Raw genomic sequence first — 21,185 nt, 5'->3', positions numbered from 1 at the left:
AAACCAACAGACTTGATCATGTCCATGACCTCCTTAACTTCCATAGCATCCCTTCCTAGTTCTCTTTCCACAACCACTCTCCTTTGGATTACAAATTTCCACTTGGCTGCACCATCTTCCAGATGGAAGGAAATGTTATCCAAATGTACAGCAGCAACCTTAGCAGGAGATTTTCTAACAGTAGAACTTTTGATAGGAGAGATGTCTGGGACATCGTCTTCAACATCATCCTCTGAATCAGAACTTTCCCTTACCTTTCTCTTCTTTACCTCCATTTTACTCCATGACTTTGAAGGGCCTACAGCAGTAGCCTTCTTACTAGTTTTGGCTGTCATCATCTCAGCCACAGACCTACCCCTCCTGGTCTTCATTCTCTTAGCAACACTTGGCTTCAAGTGATGAAGCAAGTTGTCATCTTCATCATATGAGCTTTCTTCTTCCAAGTCAATCACCTTCTCAACAGAGTCATGCTTCTTAGATTGAGAAGCATCTACAGGTTTCTTACTAGGCAAGGTTTGCCCTGATGAGCACAGTCCTTCAGCAGCAATATCTTTCTCAGATCTAGATGAATCATCATCTTTCTCATTTTGACGTCCAAACTCATAAGAGGGATCCCTTCTAGATAGAGGAGTGGAAACTCCCTTTACAGAGTGTCCTTCATTAAGGATCCTCGTGACAGGATTTCTAATGACACGATCAGTATAATGCATGTCATCCTTAGAGGGAGGGTTATCAGAACTGTTACCTTGAGTATGTTCTGCAGTGGAAGATGGACCAGGAGCGTCGTCTGGGATTACTGATTGGGGAATCACTTCCAAAATGTCTTCATTAAGAAAATCCATGGAGGGTGTTCTAGCTTTGTGCGCAGGTTTGATGTTTTTAGAACCAGAAGATGAAAGATGTTGTGACATCTTGTTGAGCTTGTGAAAGAATTTTTGTTGCCCTAGCAGAGATGGTCAATGAAGTTTGAGGAAGATGGAAATGGTTAAGCTGAGGTTACGTGTGAAAATGCTATAGATGGTAGTTCTAATATTTACCATAAATGGGGCACTTTCTTTTAAGTGGGCAGACAATATTTTTATTACCTTTTCCACTCCAAATTAATTGCTATAAATTCTCATGGATACAAATCCCTAATTTCCGTCTTAAATGTTCAAATTGATTAGCATCCAAAGCCTTTGTAAACATGTCAGCTAATTGCATTTCAGTAGTAACATGCTCCAGGGCTATGATTTTCTCTTCCACTAGTTCTCTAATAAAGTGATGACGAATATCAATGTGCTTTGTCCTGCTGTGCTGAATAGGATTCTTAGAAATATTTATAGCACTCAGGTTGTCACAGGACAATGTCATGACATCTTGCGTGACATTATATTCAGTCAGCATCTAATTCATCCAAACTAGTTGCGAACAACTACTTCCAGCTACTATGTATTCAGCTTTAGCAGTGGAAAGGGACACACAATTTTGTTTCTTACTAAACGATGATATTAAGTTGTTCCCCAAGAAGAAACATCCTCCTGATGTGCTTTTCTTATCATCAGCACTTCCAGCCCAGTCAGCATCACAATATCCAGTCAACATAGATCCAGAGCCATGAGTATACAACATCCCATAGTCACCGGTGCCATTGACATTTTTTAGTATCCTCTTCAGTTGGTTTATGTGAATGACTTTTAGTTCAGCTTGATATCTTGCACAAACACCTATAGCAAAAGCAATGTCAGGTATGCTTGCTATGAGATATAGCAGACTTCCTATCATGCTTTTGTATAGACTTTGATCTATACTAACACCATTTTCATCTTTGGAGACTTTCAGATATGTGGGAGCAGGTGTCCTTTCATGACTCGGAATATCTTCTCAATTACCTTCAGCCAAGCTTGAGCTTTATCAGGTTCATGCTCACCCTCAAAGACAGGAGGATTGTTCCTCTGGAATCTCCCCAAAGCACGGAACTCATCATCATCTCCATTTCGGTTACCAGCATTCGCTTGAGGGATCTGACCAATGGAGTCAGCCAACATCCTCAGCGCCTCAGCAATGGCATCATCATTCCTGCCTGCAACCATCGTCCTGAACAGCCCGAACAACCAGACAAACAGTATCGATCGTGTTAGATACACAAATCAAATACAACAAGGTTGGAAAACCTTAACGACTATTGACCAACTGGTCGACCATGCTCTGATACCACTAATGTAACACCCCTTTTTCTACCCCAAAATACTTAACATATAATCAGAGTAAATAAGCACGCATATAAACAAAAGGGCGTCACATCGACGTTTTCAAAAACTAAAAGCTTTCAAAAATCAAACATCATTCATCATCAATATAACACGTTTCAATTATCATGAATATTCAAGAATATGCGTTCGCAGCGGAAAATAATGAATATCCATGCATTTCATAAAATGATTCATGTCCCATACCATGATCATTTCTCAATAATCTACTCAAGATAAAATAAAACCATATCCAGAATATTTGGCACTGTGGCCTCTCAAACCGCAATTTCAAATAAACATGTTCACCAGTAATAACATAATACGTATCCAAATCAGATATGAGTTCAATACTACTAATCTACCCCGTGTTACATGACCAGAGCATTGACTCACTACTTAGTCTCTAAAATAAAGCACTGAAGCTCTCCAACTAATTTCGAGTGAGCTACCATCCACTTACTTCAGCAATACTACTCTTGAGTATCTGCACGATGCCCATGTAAAGGTAACATTCAAACAGAAAGGGTGAGAATTCAAATCATTATGAAGAAGTATAATAAGGCACAATGATTAAATCAACAATTAACGTAATTCATCACACCTTGCATAACCATGTCAATAATATTAACCAACATTTATTTCACATGTTTCAAACATCCATCAAAACTCAAGGAGTACAATATTAAACTCCAATCTATATTCCCAAATATACACATAACTACAATTATCACATAATCACATATTTTTCCAAGTTATGTATCCAAACATCACCAAATTCAATTACCATATCTCATACACACCTCACAATCACATCAATGCATACATTCAATTATCACATAACTCTAATGTGACTCAATGCAAGACATGTGACTCTATGCATGTGGTACCGCAATGTGAACCCAACGTTTCACCGCTTTCCGATTCAATATCTAGAATCCAAGCCACGCTTCCGATCCGGATAAGATCAAAGCCACTACGCCTATTTCCAATTAAGGATCAACGTCTGCTACGCCTATTTCCATTCAAGGATCAACGTCTATTACCATGTGAACCCACAGTTTCACCGCTTCCACCATGAAGCCGACCATGCCATGAATGAATGTACAAATACCAACACATATGCAATTAAGATCATCTCTACCATCTTAACATTCCACATATCACCATAATTCAACTCTATGAATTATCCACCAATGGTACATATACACATTCATAACAATATATCATTCACAAATATAGGCTAATTATCAACTACTCACACTTAGATTGCATTTCAAAATGAATACAACTTTTAAAATCTCAATTTTTTTCATTTTTCAACAGTGGTAACCGGTTAACACAAAACAGAATCAACTTCTGGGCAGGTTTTTAGCAAGTAACCGGTTAACGCTCGGAGGGTAACCGGTTAACATAAAACAGAATCAACTTCCTGCGCAGATTTTTAAGCAAGTAACCGGTTAACGCTCGGAGGGTAACCGGTTAACATAAAACAGAATGCAAAATTTTCTGCATTTTTCATCGTTGGAGGACTTTCGGACCTCCGATTTCGATTCCGTAAAAAGCCAAACATTCAGAAAATTATAAATCATACAATACTCTAAGTATATAACGTTAATTTGCAGTTTTAACACAATCGAATCACCATAAATCAAGAATACTCATCAAAATCTAACAATTCCAAAACCATGAAATTTAGGGATTTCAACGTAAACCTATTTCTACCCATTGACCCAATCATACTAACCCATAATAATAAGGATTCTCCCTGTTACCTCTTCAATTTTCTGGAAACCTTAGCTTCTCTCTTGTTCTTCCCCTCTTCTCCTTACTTTTCCTCTTTTCTTTCTTTGTTGTCGTCAATGATCAAATGAATCCTACTTCTCACTCTCCTCACCTCTTACTATTTATATTATTATATTTGGGCTTAAAGAATGATACTAAAGGTGAGAAAAACAAGAAAGGGGGGGTTTGAATTGTTTGGAAAAATAAGCGCTTTTCAAAATGAAAATCACACAAGGATTTTATACTGGTTCCCTTATAACACAAAGCTACTCCAGTCCACCCGGCCAAGGTGATTTCGCCTTCAACAAGGACTTAATCCACTAATCTTGAAAGATTACAAACAACGTCTAAGATAAAAATCTCTTAGCCCTCTCAAGTATACAGACTACACAGAGTCACTTGAGGAAATCAACAAACAATAAATGAAAGATTTATGTAATCTAGAGTGCTTCTAAGAAAGTAAATATTACAGTGTTAAGAACAAGAGTTTTTCACGTTATAAGCAAAAGCTTCGTGAATATCTTAGAGAGAAAGAATGTTTTCTTGTGTTGATGTTTCAGTATGTTTTTCCTTGTATGTGTAGTGTTTGAAATGTTGATTTGCAATCCTTTATATAGATCAGTGAGGTAGTAGTTGAAACTGGTGGATATTGAGATGAAGTTACGCCATCACATAAATAGCTTCTGCAGGATGACTTTTTCTTCTTGAAATGACTACTTACCACAAGTAGTATTTTCTTTATTGAGATTGGAGATTAACGTCTCTTTCTCAATTAGGAAATCCATTTGCAAATCTTTTCTTGACTTAAACGTTACTCTTTCATGATTAGCAATTCCATGCTCAGAGTATTTGTGTATCTGGAGAATCTTGGAATCTTGCTTCTGATGTTTAATCTCTTGTGAGTTCTGATGGATTCTTCAGATAGTGCCAAGAGCTTCTGAGGTTAGACAAAACTTTGTTCAGAGTCAAAACTTCTAGAGCTTACTACTTGTCCAGATGCTTCTGATACTTTGATGTTTTGCTCAGAGTTAGAACTTCTTGACATTGTTTCCACTTCAGATGCTTCTGATCATTTGATATTTTGTATCTGATCTTGTTTTGTATCTGATGACATCATCAGATTTCTTCCTTCTTTCTTTAGAATCCTGCACACTTAGAAACTTTTCGTTAGGGTGCCATTTTTGGTTTCATCCTTTGTTATCATCAAAATCAAGGAATCTGTTGTAGAACAATTTTTGTTCTTACAATCTCCCCCTTTTTGATGATGACAAAACAACCTTAATTAGCAGATGAAACATGAATAATATTAGATCAGATAGACAGAAGCTCCCCCTGAGATAATGCTAGGGAGTTCAGAAGTTCTTACCAGAGTTTCTTAAGTACAGAGGTTTCTGAAACTTTCTGCAATTTCTTAAGTCCAAGTTAGATAATTTTTGTTAAAAAAAAATGTTGCAGAATGCTTAAGGTTTTAGACAATATTTTCATCAGAGCTAATAATTACTTCTCCCCCTTTTTGTCAGAATCAAAAAGACATAGTAGAAAATAAGTAAAGAGAAAATAAATAAAGAGAAAAACTGGAATTCATAGATAGAAGCACAAAGGCAACAAGAAAAACATCAGAGTCAGAGAGATAGCAAAAACACAGACAACAGGCAAGCAAAAAATAAATAAATCCTAAGTGCCTAAGGGTTCGGAGGCGGAGGCATTCTCTGAAGCAGCATTGCAAGCATATTCTGGATGTTGTCGTTGACAGTATCTTGCTTGTCCATTCTGGCCCGGAGTTCATTCTGATCTTGCTTGAGTTCTTTCAGAGTCTGAAGAACCGTAGGAATCACAGAAGATGACTCCCCAGAGTCAGAGCTTGCTGAGCTTCAGCTTCAGCAGCAGCTTGGGCTTCTGCATCCGCCAGAGCCTTAGCTTCAGCTTCCTTTTGCCTTAGGATTTCAGCTTCCTTAGCAAGTCTTTCTTCTTCTATCCTTCTTGCTTCTTCTGCTTCTCTGGCAATTCTCTCTTCCTCAAGCCTTTTGGCTTCAGCCTCTCTGGCGAGTCTCTCCTGGAGTCTTGCCTCAGCATCTCTGATGTAGCCATTTCTGACTTGTTCAGAGATGCCCTTCAGTCTAAAGGCCTCAGATGTCATCCAGCCAATGACTCTGTTCCAGTGTGTCCTTACAGATTCAGGATCATCACTGATTTCAGAGTTAGAGACCAGAGAATCGACCTTTTGAACTGAAGCCTCTGCAATCATCAAGATGGCTTCCTTTAGGGTAGGCTTAGAAAGTTCAGGTTCAGGTTCTGGTTCAGAGGTATGAGGTGGAGAGTTTGGAGGGCTGAGATTTAAAGTTTGAGGTGCAGATTCTGACTCAGGTTGAGGTTCAGATTCTGCTTCTGGTGAAGGTTCAGATGTTTGGGGTGAAGCGTAAAGCGGATTTAAATCTAAAGGTTCAGATTCTGGTTCTGGTTCAACGGAGATGTTTGGTGGGTTGATATCAGAAGTGGGATGGTCAGAGGGTTGGTTTTCAGAAGGTATGGTGGTTGTTTGTTGTGGTGGAGGTGAAGTTGCTTCAGAGTGTGTTTGTGTTTGTTGTGAAGCAAGTCTATGTGCATAAATTGTGGCTATGGTTGGGGAATCAGGATCAGAAAATTCTGGGTCAGATGAGAGGGAAACATATGGGGGTGATTCTGGTGCTGAGGATGATGAAGATGAAGTGCTTTGGTGGGTTTGTCTAGGTTCAGAGGGAGGTATGAATGTACGGGCTATATTTAGAACTGGTGTAGGTTGGGAGGTTCTGGTGATTGAGGGTGAAATATCAGAGGTGGTATAAATAGGTTGTGAAGAGAGAGGGTTAGAGGAAGCCATTAGAGGATTAGAGGTTATAGGAGGAACAAACTTACCAGTAGAGATATTCAGAGGCGCTGAAGATTTGCTTCCAGAAGTTTCTCCGAGTCTGGCCTTCTTTGCCTGAGATGCTACCTTCTTTTCAGAAAGACCTCTCTTGTATCTGACGAAGTCTTCTTCAGAGTCCAGACAGTCATCGAGGCTGAAATCAGAGACGTCAACACCTTCTTCCAGCAGACGATGAAGATAGATAGCTACAGCGTCTCTGGGTTCATTCTTGAAGAATCTGGCAAGGCCATGAGGCATCTTCCTCTGATCTTTCAAGCTATCCCAGGATGTTTCCAGAGTTGGCCTGACTTGAATTTTCTTGATAATCCCCATACTCTTGAGGTTTCTGGCATTCAGAGGCTTCCCAACATCTATTGCCAGATCATCCATCAGCTTGGTCTTTTCCAGCTCGTCTACCAGTCCATGCTCAATGAAGACGTCAGATAGCAATCTTCCCAGAGGAATGTAGGATCTGGGCTTCATGTTGTTTCTGGTTTCTCTGACTGAATCTCTCAGATATCTGAAGAGAAGAGCAGGGAGACAGATCTTTATACCCTTCTGAATGCAGTACAGAATGCATTTCTGGTCTGCATTGATGTAATCAGAAGAGTTAGAGGCTGGACGATGGTTAATTGTTCCCAGAATAATCTTCAGCCACACTCTGAGGTTCTGGTGTAGCTCTTTGTTTTTAGAAGGGTTTCCTTCAACGTTGGGCTTGAAGATTGTTGGGTTGATGACTTCAGTGATGCGCTTTGACCTAGGAGGAATGTTGTAAATCCTTTTTCCTCCACTTTGCTCCATGTTCAACAAGGAAGAAATAGACGCTTCAGTAATAACAATCTTCACCCCCAGAACATATGAGACGATGAAGTTGTCATCTGCATCTGCATGTCTCCAGAACTCCTTGACGAGAAGTGGGTAAATGGGACCATAAAGTCTTTGGAAATAGTTTTCCCACCCTTGTTGACGAAGTTCTCCAGTTAGATCAACGCCATTTCTTCTTAGGTTGTCGAAATCAATAAGCGATTCGCACAACACATCCAAACCTTCAAAAGGGGTTGAAAGGTTGATATGGCGTTCACGGTCAAGAACGTGGGGTTCTTTGTAAACAGGAGTGACGGTGACGCCTGTAACCGTTGGAGTTTGAGTGTTTGAGGTTTGAGCGGTAGAACTTGATTCCATTTGTTGTGAAAAGTTAAACACTTCTTGTTGTTGAGCGTCCATGGTGAAGAAGAAGATGAAGATTGAAGAACTTGCAGAGAATGCTTGAGAGAAGGGTTTAGGGTTTTAGAGTGAGTGAGAGTGATAAGTGTGAAATGTGAGAAAAGTGTTTATATACTCTAAGTAAAAACATGCAAAACGACACACATTCCAGCGTTAGCACAAAAATCAAAATAGCACGTTTGGGGGGAAAAATGATTACAGCTAATAAATGAATGTCTAATCCCAATAGTACGCACACTGCTCTAGGAGATTTCAAACGTTCTGACCTTTGATTTCTTTTGACAGCTGTCTAGAAGTTCTAGGGTTAGACGCTTGGTACTCCACGTGTTGATGTATCTGATCTTCAGGAATACCAAAGGATTGGTTTCTGAAGATTTCTAACTCAGATATCTTCTTAACTTGGTAGAAGTATCAGAGTCAGAGGCAGAAGTACATTTGTTTACATCAGAGTCACATTTTACATTTTCAGAGCCATACTTCATTCAGGACAATTTTTAATGTTCAGATGTTCTAAGATAAAAAGAAATCTATCTTCAGCTAGAGGCTTAGTAAAGATATCTGCCCATTGATGTTCTGTATCAATGAACTTCAAAGTTACTATCCCTTTCTGAACATAGTCTCTGATAAAATGATGTTTTATTTCTATGTGTTTGGCTCTGGAATGTAGAATGGGATTCTTACTTAAACAAATAGCAGCAGTATTATCACAAAAGATAGGAATGTTACTCTCAAAGATTTGTAGATCTTCTAGCTGATGCTTCATCCAGAGCATCTGAGTTGTGCACAGTGATGCTGAGATGTATTCTGCTTCTGCAGTTGATAGAGCAATAGTTGACTGTCTTTTGCTAGCCCAGGAGATTAGATTGTTTCCCAGAAGCTGGCAATTCCCAGATGTGCTTTTTCGTTCTATTCTATCTCCTGCATAATCTGCATCACAATAACCCGAGAGTCTATACTCTGATGTTTTCTCATACATCAGGCCCAGGTTAGGAGTTCCTTTCAGATACTTAAGAATTCTTTTAACTGCTGTTAAATGAGATTCTCTAGGATCTGATTGGAATCTGGCACAAAGACAGACACTAAAGAGAATATCAGGACGAGTAGCAGTCAGATAGAGGAGAGAGCCTATCATACCTCGATAGAGCTTCTGACAAACCTTGTTGCTTACCTCTTCCTTTTCCAGAATGCAAGTTGGGTGCATGGGAGTTTTTGCAGAGTTGCATTCAGTCATGTCAAACTTCTTCAGAACGTCTTTAATATATTTACTTTGATGGACGTACGTGACTTCTGGAGTTTGATTAATTTGAATTCCCAGAAAGAACTTTAGTTCTTGCATTAAACTCATCTCAAATTCTGCCTGCATTAACTTAGAAAATTCTGCCTGCATTAACTTAGAAAATTCTTGGCAAATTTCTCTCCATCAAAAACAGGAGGCTTGGCATTGTAAGAATCTCTTTCATTTGAGTGGGCCATTGTTTTTCTCGTACTGGATCTCTCTACACGGTTAAGTGTTTGATTAGAAAATCAATAACAGAGCCGGAGCTCTGATACCAATTGAAGGTGAGAAAAACAAGAAAGGGGGGGTTTGAATTGTTTGGAAAAATAAGCGCTTTTCAAAATGAAAATCACACAAGGATTTTATACTGGTTCGCTTATAACACAAAGCTACTCCAGTCCACCCGGCCAAGGTGATTTTGCCTTCAACAAGGACTTAATCCACTAATCTTGAAAGATTACAAACAACGTCTAAGATAAAAATCTCTTAGCCCTCTCAAGTATACAGACTACACAGAGTCACTTGAGGAAATCAACAAACAATAAATGAAAGATTTATGTAATCTAGAGTGCTTCTAAGAAAGCAAATATTATAGTGTTAAGAACAAGAGTTTTTCACGTTATAAGCAAAAGCTTCGTGAATATCTTAGAGAGAAAGAATGTTTTCTTGTGTTGATGTTTCAGTATGTTTTTCCTTGTATGTGTAGTGTTTGAAATGTTGATTTGCAATCCTTTATATAGATCAGTGAGGTAGTAGTTGAAACTGGTGGATATTGAGATGAAGTTACGCCATCACATAAATAGCTTCTGCAGGATGACTTTTTCTTCTTGAAATGACTACTTACCACAAGTAGTATTTTCTTTATTGAGATTGGAGATTAACGTCTCTTTCTCAATTAGGAAATCCATTTGCAAATCTTTTCTTGACTTAAACGTTACTCTTTCATGATTAGCAATTCCATGCTCAGAGTATTTGTGTATCTGGAGAATCTTGGAATCTTGCTTCTGATGTTTAATCTCTTGTGAGTTCTGATGGATTCTTCAGATAGTGCCAAGAGCTTCTGAGGTTAGACAAAACTTTGTTCAGAGTCAAAACTTCTAGAGCTTACTACTTGTCCAGATGCTTCTGATACTTTGATGTTTTGCTCAGAGTTAGAACTTCTTGACATTGTTTCCACTTCAGATGCTTCTGATCATTTGATATTTTGTATCTGATCTTGTTTTGTATCTGATGACATCATCAGATTTCTTCCTTCTTTCTTTAGAATCCTGCACACTTAGAAACTTTTCGTTAGGGTGCCATTTTTGGTTTCATCCTTTGTTATCATCAAAATCAAGGAATCTGTTGTAGAACAATTTTTGTTCTTACAGATACCTCTAATTAAATTATTAGACCCAATAATACCTAATATTACAATATCTCTATTTAATTCAAATAAATTAAACCAACACAATATACACACCACGTTAATTAATATAATCAATTATTCAATTATATCTCATATCAACTAAATAATTAATTAACACACCAAATCAATTAATATAATCAATTATTATACTACCTAACAACCAATTAATTACTTAACACTCCAAATAAATAAAATAAAATATACTAATAATAATATAAGAAATAATTACTAAAATTGGGTTGTTATAGCCTACATTGGTAGGACTTCAACCAACCAAAATCATAGAGAATGGTGAAGAATTGAGAGAGAATCGAAGAGAGAAAGTTTCTGAAAAATCACCTTCGAGTAGCTTGAACCTGGCTTGATCTTGCTTCCAGTTGGCCTTGGCTCAACTCCAGAAGCTTGCAGGAAGTGAATTAGATCAAAGAAGGGCTTGGATTCTTGGAGTTTCAATCTCAAAACAAAAGGAGATTTGAAACTCGATTTCAAGTGAAATCTTCAAGTTTATCCTTTAATGGAGGTTAGGGAGGCAATGGTTCAAAGCTTGGGCAAGTCAGGATCCTCTTTATGATCACAATGTCCTTATATTTATAATATATCAAATTGCTTTTCACACACTTCCACTTTTTTTCCAAATTTAGCAACTCTTGCTTGCATGGATGCATGGGCGTGTACAAGGCCCAATTCATGATGTCAAATGATCCAATATTTTATGTTAATCAACCTGAAATGATGTCACATGGCCATGCATAATGGAAATGAATTTGAACATAAATCTTACCAAATGAAACCTTGTGAAGAACCCATGCAAAAGTCCTTCAGTCTTGGTCCAAATGAGGTGATCTTCGACTTTTTATAAAGGTAGGGTCAAGGGGAACAAATTTCATGTTTAACATGTTTCCATTTGGATCTTGGATCATGATGAAGTTTGAGGTAGAAGTTTGGAAAGTCAAACATAATTGAAATTTTTCTAAGTACTAAGTCAAATGTTCACTTCTTCCACCTTGAATAACATTTTCTATAAGCTTCAAATGGAAATAGTTCCTTCATCAAAGTTGTATGAGGGCTTTCTCAGAGCCTTGTTCCTCGGTTGCCAAGCAGTATACAGGCTCATCCATGTCCTAAATATGGATAGAAGGAGCTTGATTCTTCCATTTGACCTTGGACATGGATGTTAAAGTAGAAAGATCATCTCCTAATTGATTTTACTCCCTTGGAATATGATGAGAAGGGATTTCATCAAAGTAGGAAATCAATTTCATGATGTGTTATTTGCGTTGAGGGTCTCAAACCCTGGTTGTGAGCTTGATGAAGCAGTGGTGGATGCACACACTACCTACAAAAGAAACAAAGTTATACATAGACATATTTTTGGTATTTTGGTTAGTAAATAATGAAAAACAAATTATGATACATTCAAATGTGCTTGGTGATCTCTCCCAATGCAAACTCAATGCATGAGAGGTAAGGAGGATGCCAAGGTATGATCCCAAAGCCAATGCATACAATGAGATAGCATGAGGGATCTTAGGGTCAAAATTGGGGTCTTACACCCTCATTATATTTTTTAGCAAACATATTTTTCAACTAAAACACTTGCACATTAAAAGGGCTCCCTAGGAGTACCTAGTACACTTTGGGTGCTAATACCTACCCTCTGTGTAACCAACCCCCTTACCTGTAATCTCTTAGATTTTATTAATTTTGATTTGAGAACTTCTTATCTTTGGGTTTTGTTCATAATTTTTCCCTTTTCCTTTGGAAACAATAAAAGCACGGTGGCGACTCTGGTTTTATTGACGTTGAGTTAACCAATAGCTAAGTCGTCATGAATTTACCACTACATTCGTGACATATAGTTGTCATGCATTTTTCTTTGATGAGGTTCAGCTGATCAAGTCTCGCTTGAATCCATTCAGCTACATCCAGTTTGACGTCATTCAAAATCCTCAAAGTGGGGATCTCTATTTCGATAGGGAGCATTGCTTCCATAATGTAAAGCAGGGAGAAGTGGGTTTCCCCAGTCGAGGTTCGTATCGACGTACGGTAGCTATGCAAAGTGAATGGTAGAATCTCGTGCCAATCCTTATATATCTTCACCATTTTGTGAATAATTTTCTTTTTGTTCTTGTTGGTTGCTTCCACTGCATTCTTCATCTTTGGGCGATGATTTGTGATGTTCAATCTTGAAACTCTTACACAACTCCTTCATCATATTTGAATTATGATTTGAACCATTATCGGTAATGCTTTTGTTGGGAATACCATAATGGTAGATAATGTCTCTTTTTAGAAAGCGAGCCACCGGTTTTTTGGTGACGTTTGCATACGACGCAACTTCTACCCATTTGGTAAAGTAGTCAATAGCTATAAGGATTTACCGATGCCCATTCAAAGCGGTTGGCTCAATACGATCGATCACGTCAATGCCCCACATAGCAAACAGACAAGGAGATGAGATGACGTTCAAAGGCATTAGAGGCGTATGTATTCTATCAGCATAGATTTAGAACTTGTGGCACGTTTGCACATGACTGAAATAGTCAAATTCCATTGTCCGCCAATAGTATCCTGCATTGAGGAGTTTACTTGACATTAAATACCCACTTGAATGTGTTCCAAAGGAACCTTCATGCACATTTGTTATTATCTGGCTTGTTTCATGTTTATCCACGAATCTGAGCAAGACCGAATCATAACTCTGCTTTAAAGCACATCTCCACTTAAGAAGAACTTGGATGAGGGCTTTCTCAGAGCCTTGTTCCTCGGTTGCCAAGCAGTATGCAGGCTCATCCATGTCCTAAATATGGATAGAAGGAGCTTGATTCTTCCATTTGACCTTGGACATGGATGTTAAAGTAGCAAGATCATCTCCTAATTGATTTTCCTCCCTTGGAATATGATGAGAAGTGATTTCATCAAAGTAGGAAATCAATTTCATGATGTGTTATTTGTAAGGAATCGGCTTGTGATCACGAATTTCCCAGTCTCCCAGTACTTAACTAACAATGAGAGGTGAGTCTCTATGTACCTCAAGGATTTTGATCCTTAAGTCGATAGATGCTTCTATACCGAAGATGCATGCTTCATATTCTTCCATATTGTTGGTGCAGTCGAAACATAATCTTACGTTAAACGGAATATGAAATCTTGTTGGTGAATTGATTATTGCACCTATTCTGTGGCCTTAGGCATTGGAAGCATCATCAAACATGAGCGTCCATCGCGATCCTAGTTCGGGTCCTTCCTCAGAGCCAGGAATATTGCATTCTCTTATGAACAAAATATCTTCATCGGGAAAATCAATCCTCATAGGTTTGACAATCTTCCACTGGTTGATGTGTCAAATAGTTAGATATCACACTACCTTTAATGGCTTTCTGCGTGACGTACTAAATGTCGTATTCGGTCAAAACCATTTGCTAACGGGAAACTCTTCTGGTCAGAGAAGGTTTCTCGAAGATGTACTTGATCTGATCCATTTTGGAGATCACAACGTGGTATGAGTCAAAATGTACTGCCTCAATCGTTTGGTAGCCCAGGCAATGGCACAACAAGTCTTCTCTAGCAATGAATACCTTGATTCACAATCAGTAAACTTCTTGCTTAGGTAGTAGATGTCGTGCTCTTTTCTACCTAATTCGTCATGCTGACCAAGGACACCGCCCATGGAGTCTTCCCGGACTATCAAGTACATGATAAGAGGCTTCCCTTATGCCTGAGGCATCAAGATGGGTGGTTCTTGAAGATACTGTTTTATCCTCTCAAAGGCTCTTAGGCAGTTCTCATTTCACTCGATGACTTGATCCTTTCAAAGGAGCTTAAAGATATGCTTGAATGTGGCTGTCAGGTGTGATATGAACCTAGCTATGTAGTTCAATCGTCCTAGAAAACCACGAAACTCCTTTTAAGTTCTCGGTGCAGGCATACTTTGTATGGGTTTGACCTTGTCTGGATCGACTTCGATGCCATGTTGGCTCACAATAAAACCTAGCAACTTGCCAGATAATGCACTTATTGGGATTAAGTCTTAAATATGAATTTCCTCAATCTTACAAAAAACTTTTGTAAATGAATGAGGTGTGTCATATCCTAAAATTCACCATACCCTTCACAATGTTCATCTAGATTATTGACCCTAATCAATTGTATATCCTCATAAGCATTCATTTCATCTGCATAAGTATGGTTCAACACAAGAGGACAAGTGACTTGGTTCATGGCTTTGTGTTTGCACCTGGTGGAAATTAGGGTTTCTCAACAACTTGACGTGGCTCAATCATTCAAAGCCTAACTTGGAGATAGCTCTTGATGCTTGTGCATTGTGCATATCCTTGGCTTCTAGAGGAAGCAAAACCCTGATTTAGGGGTCCTCACTTGACCATGGCTCCATAAACCCTAATCATGTCCAACACCCATTGTGTGGCCTTCTAACCTTAATTTCAACTGATCCATCATCATTCATAGTGCTTGATTATCTTGCTTAGTCAAATGGCATTCAACAACCTTTGGTCATGGTCCATTTTTGTGGACCCTCTTGGTTTTGAACCCCAGTTTCATGGTTCCCTTCATCTTGTCTATGTACATCGGTTTGAGCCCAAGTACATGACCCCATAACTTTCATCCATTATTCCATAAAATTTGTTCAGGTTATTTCAAATGCCAAGTCCATGCCTTATTTGGTTTCATTTGGTCAATGTTATTCAAGTCCACTCCATGTCATTGTCATTTCCATTGGTAATTGGTCCATGAATCTCTGGTTAGGTCCTAATTCATTATGCCTCTTGATCCTTGCTAAGATATTTGTTTCATGCTTGTCATTGTTCATTCAAGTTGTGATTATGTCCATTGATTCATGTTAATGATTCATTCATTTCAAGTGCCAATCCATTTCAAGTCATGATTTTATCCAAGTTACAAGTCATATTCAATTCATGTCCAAGTCATTTATTCAACAAGTTCATCAATGCATCAATTCATCCATTTGAATCAATCACAAGTATCATAGTCATACAAATTTCAATGTTCATGTACAAGCCTCAAATTCATTCACTTCAAGAATCAAGATCAATTCAAATGTATAAGGAAATGACACTCATTACATAATCATAAGTATTCCTTACATGAAAAAAATACAAAAAAGTGTGAGTTGACCAATAGTTGACTTTGGTCAATGGTTGACTTTTTGGTCAACTTTGACCAAAGTCAACCCAACCTTTTTCACCCTACATACCTAATCCCTTTCCTAATCTTCAATCTTGGATCCTTATTCTTGAAGTGCCACTTGTACAAGTTGCTCCCAAAAAGCCATTCTTGATGTCATATAACTTTTGACCACTCACCATTGTTCATCCCATATGCACATGACCTACAATAATGAACAATTTCATGATGAACCACCATGCCATAAACCAAGTCAGAACCACCTGCTACAAATACATAAACCAAGGCAAAGCATGAAGTGAAACAAAGTCAGAATATGATCCATACTTGTAAACAAACCAAAATCCAAGACATTTTTCTAACCACTTCAAATACTATTCTTATTACATTTCACTACACCTTCATACGTAACCAAATTCCAGAAAAATTCCAAACCATGAACCAAATTACATACATAAGGCTTACACAACTACAAACTATGTCATTAATTCACATTCAAACTTCAAAGCTAAAAATTCACAACAGAAAAATCATAGCAAAAATCAAGCTCCAATATCCAAGACTATAACCTATTGGTGTACATAAGGTGTCCTAAGAAGTTCCAAAACAACCACATAAAAATCAAGGCAATAACATACCAAGTGACCCATAAGGGAGCTATAGCAGTCCAAGAATCTGCAGCAATATGAACAAAGCAAACCTAACACACCCTGCAACATTCGCAGTCCAGCATAAACCAACATGTTCCCAGCATAAACCAACATGTTCCCAGCATAAACAAACATGTTCCCTGCATAAACCAAATCAAAGGATCATAAACTATGATTCATAAAATGACCTGCGCAACTCAGCCCCAAACTTGCAATGCAGTTCATCCAGTCAGCACATAACGGTCCAAGCAATTCATAGTCCAAGCCAACTTTCATAGAAGTAATTGCAAGCACAAGTTGTTGACAACAATGTTCATACAAACACACTTATTCAATTATTAACCAACATTCATAACAACATGTAAACTCATTGAACTGGATTGGGTTAAACTAAATCAATTAATGTCACAATTTCATTCAAGCAACCAAAACCAGTTAACTGTTTCAAGCAGGTCCGATTTGAATTAATTCCATTTAATTAACAGTTATGCATCATAACATAAGTGAAAACAGATTAACAGAAATCAAACCATCAAATTCTAACTAACTTAAATTACTGACTAACTCACATCTCATAACAGAATGAGTATCCAATTCCTATTTTAACCTCACTCTTTCCATTCTATAAGTTGATCACTCACCACACATGCATTGGTGTGACACATAGACCATTCAATTTCTCTCGATTCCCTCTCATTTTTTTCAATCTGCAAATCTCAATTCTTCTTCACACGTTTATTCTCTCTGCTAACTGAGTTAGTTCCTCGCTCGCACATCTTACACGAAATCAGAATTCATCTCTCAAACACTCACAATTCATCACTCATTTACTTTCATCTCACCGAGAACAACAACAATCGCAACAAATGGAGATTGAGCAGGAGGGAGAAGCAAGAGGTTGAAGAAGCAGAAGATTGAATAAGAGAATTGCAGAAAGAATTACCTTGAGTGTCGCCAAGGAGCCTCCGTGTCGGGATGCCATCTGGTACGCTTTAACTTTATTGCAAGTCAATTATTCTTCACTGTGTCGCCGTGCCAAAATCGATTTGGACTGTTTTTGAGGCTTGCGCGAATTCATGCGTGAAGGTGATGATTGACTAACTCAGATTCGAAGATTGAGCTCACGTTTTATTCCGGATTTAGGATGTAGATTCGTGTTCGTCTTTGCACCTTTTTGGATTCATCTCGTGTTGAACTTAGGGTGCGGACTCTTAATGTGGTGTGGATATCTTTCTAAAACATGAATGACTGATATGATTTTCGCAGCCATGGATGAGGTTTTGGTGTCCGCTGATTGTTGTAGGATTGGGCCTAGAAGGCTTTTGGCCCGTGCAACTACATTTCTTTCCATTTCTTTTTACTATTTTCTATTCTTTTGATTTTTGTATCTTTTTAAATCATTTCAAATTTAATTTGTGTCATATGTTTTTAATATTTAATCTCTTTCATTATATTGCATGAATTTTAACATTCTTATTATTTTTGCAATTTTTTTTAGAGGTTTGATTTGTAGTTTCATTTCTCTTTGCAAGTTTGATGGATCCATGACTATTAACATCTAATCATTTACTAGTATTTCTTTTCACTTTATCTTGATGGTTTGATTGATAAGTTTTCCACACTTCAAATCATTGATAGATTTATATTGTGGTTGATTTAATCTTCTTTGATTCAAACTTGTTGATAAACGATCATTGAATCATTTTTGATACTTTGAATCATTGATAGGTTGTCCCTTAATGCGCCATATTTTGAGTCCTTTGATTTGTGTATATATAATCTCAAGTAACCAGTCCTTTGTAAATTGACTTCTAACATCTAACTTCTAATATTTATATTACGCATCTGTTTTTCGCCAACAATCTCTAGCCTTTCTATCTGAGGTTTACTTCCAGGACCGGCTACAAAGTCCTAGACTTGATGTTGAGTATATGACTATTTCATTGGTAAAGTGTTTGGAAAATTTAAGCGTAGTAAATGTAACATTTTGCAAGTTATAAATGCAGTAAAGTAATGTAATAAAGTACAAAAGTCTGATCGAAATGAAAAAAATAAATAAACAAAGACAATTTGGAAAGTTAAATGACTTGTAAGTATAAATGAAAGCAAAAGTACATTTATGTAGGGAGATGACTCTTTTCTCGTAAACGTTTTGGTACTTCAAGTATACTCCTACTGCAATGCAAAAAAAAGACACCCTTGAAATGTTCATTAGAATTTGTTTAAATACTAGTAGAAAGTAACCGTTGGGAGGTTACGACCCATGTATGAGATGACACGTGTGTAGTGGGAAATTCATGATCATCAAGCTATTGACAAGCTAGAAATCAATTAACAAGAGTCGCCACCACGCTTTTAATGTTTCCAAGGAAAAAGGGAAAAAGTACGAACAAAACCCAAATAGTAAGAAGTTTTCAAATAAAAACTAATAAAAGTCAGAGATCACAGGTAAGAGGGTTTGTTACACAGAGGGAAGGTGTTAGCACCCAAAGTGTCCTAGGTACTCCTAGGGAGCCCTTTTTGTGTGCATATGTACTTGGCATAAAGTGATGTTTACAAAATAGAATGGGGGGATGTGTAAAGAATTGATTAATTATATTTTTGTGTTTGACAAGACCTTCAGTCTTGTGCCTACGTACCAACATAAAAATGAGGGATCAAAACCTCGTAGTTCGTGCTAGAAATTTCAAAGTGAGTATGTTGGTTTTAACAAAAATTAAATTTGAAAGGCATAAAGGCCTAAAATGTTTTGAATGAGTTAGTTCTTTTTTTGGCTTTTTGAAAGTTTAAGTCAAGTATAGTTAAGTTCATTTACAAGTTTGATTTAAGAAAATAAGTTTGAAAATGCAATGGCATAAGGCCAAAGTTTCTACCTTTGCAAAAGTGGTCAAAGTTTAGAACAAAAGTAGTTCACACAAATAAGGTTTTGAAAATGGAGGGAGAGATTTTGAAATTAAAGAAATGGGGATAAGATGAAGAGACTATCCTATGTACAAAAATTTAAAAGTTTAAATTTGAAAAGATCTGACCAAATGGGTAGCAATCCAATAGACAAGTATGTCAATAGAAACCCAAAATTTCCTTGGACTTTTTAGAATTACGCAACACACAAATGCACAATTATACCAATCTTGAATAGCAAAGGCATCAAATAAAGATGGTCTCATCCAAGCTTATCCACTTCATGATCTTCCTCAAAATAGCCCATGTAGCAAATGAATTCCTCAAGTCACAGGTTCAACATAACAACTAAATAATGATCAATGTTGCAGATGAACTGGAGAGAACTTGAATGATGTATCAGAGGAATTCAAACTTGCAAGTTCTTGGTTCTTCAACAAATTGGCATTGGCTAAGTCCATTAGCAAAGGAATGTTGCCTAAGTTCTAAGTCCAATTGGGGCAAGATCAAAACAACAGTCCACTCAAATGTCTTTTAGGGTTTTTGTTATTATTATGTGCATTAATAGTCAAAGACCAATCAAACAAATAAAGCAACAAAGTATATCACACAATATGGTCCAAGTGGACAAAGTGAAAATTGCATAAACATAAACAATTAGAATGATATGTGTAATGACAAATATAATAGAACAATAAAACTAAATTGCATTAAAAGTAAAAGCTTGAAAGTAAAAGTTAATGGTTAGTAAGTTAGTAGTTTGTTTTGTTTTGCCTTTTTTTTTATTTTAAGACATTCTTTGGAGAACACTCAACCCACTTGCCACAAGCATGGATCCTTGAACCAAAACATCTTCCAAATGAAGGAAAGAAGGCCAAGTTTCCACACAATACCATGGAAGATGGGAGACTTACAATCTCACTAACAAGAATGTTTATGCCTTTTATGTCAAAAAATTCGCACTATGTTAAGAAATTGTAATTGTACTTATGTATAAGTCACAACTATTTGAGGCGGGCAATAAACTTTTGGTGTTAATGCATGTTCGAGACATAGTATTAAGAACTATGCTCATTAAACATACCACACACAAAAATATGCAAAAGGTGCTCATTAAGACTTTGAGATGTCATTGGCCAATTGAAATGAATGGATGAAGAAGGGGAATTAGATGAAGAGGGAAAGGGATGAATGAGATCACAAATTGGTCAAAGGAGGTCTTTTACCAAATTAATATTATTCATTCATTTTGGGAGATGGAATGTACATTCCATAAATCCCCTAAATCCAATAATATTAACTTGACAAAGTCAAATCAACCTTGACTAAGGCCCAACAACAAATGAGAAGCTCAAATAAGTCAATCCAAATGGTCAACAAAATTAAAATGACATTTATTCAATTAAAAATATTAAAATAATGCATTAAATTCAAATATGTTTTGTCCAAATCCTAAAATCACATCAAAACACCAAATAAATGGCCATGTGATTTATCATAGGTCAAACAAGGTCAAAGTACCTTGGATAAAAAATTTCATAATTTTTGGACACTTAAAAATATTTTTAAACAATTAAAAACAAATGAAAAATCAATTAATTCATGAAAAATATTAATAATGATCCAAAAAATATTTTTAATTCAAAATATGAAAGAGAAAAATATT

At 37.1% G+C, this 21,185-nt stretch overlaps 1 long non-coding RNA gene across 3 annotated transcripts; it reads right to left on the bottom strand.

The window, feature by feature from the left end:
* Positions 1–15,830: 15,830 nt before the first annotated feature.
* LOC127073609 (uncharacterized) lies at positions 15,831–17,898 on the bottom strand. 3 transcript variants are annotated; one of them, XR_007785808.1, is made up of 3 exons: positions 17,562–17,898; positions 16,607–16,758; positions 15,831–16,231 (listed from the first exon to the last, which is right to left on the bottom strand). It is a non-coding gene; the product is annotated as an uncharacterized LOC127073609 (long non-coding RNA). The 3 variants fall into 3 exon arrangements; XR_007785806.1 differs by having other exon boundaries at positions 15,831–16,234; positions 17,562–17,897; XR_007785807.1 differs by having other exon boundaries at positions 15,831–16,173; positions 17,562–17,897.
* Positions 17,899–21,185: the final 3,287 nt, after the last annotated feature.

The sequence above is a fragment of the Lathyrus oleraceus genome, chromosome 4 (assembly GCF_024323335.1).
Source record: "Lathyrus oleraceus cultivar Zhongwan6 chromosome 4, CAAS_Psat_ZW6_1.0, whole genome shotgun sequence".
NCBI classification, from domain to species: Eukaryota; Viridiplantae; Streptophyta; class Magnoliopsida; order Fabales; family Fabaceae; genus Lathyrus; species Lathyrus oleraceus.
Note: the sequence above shows the minus strand (reverse complement) of the source record. Positions and strands in the feature narration are given on the sequence as shown.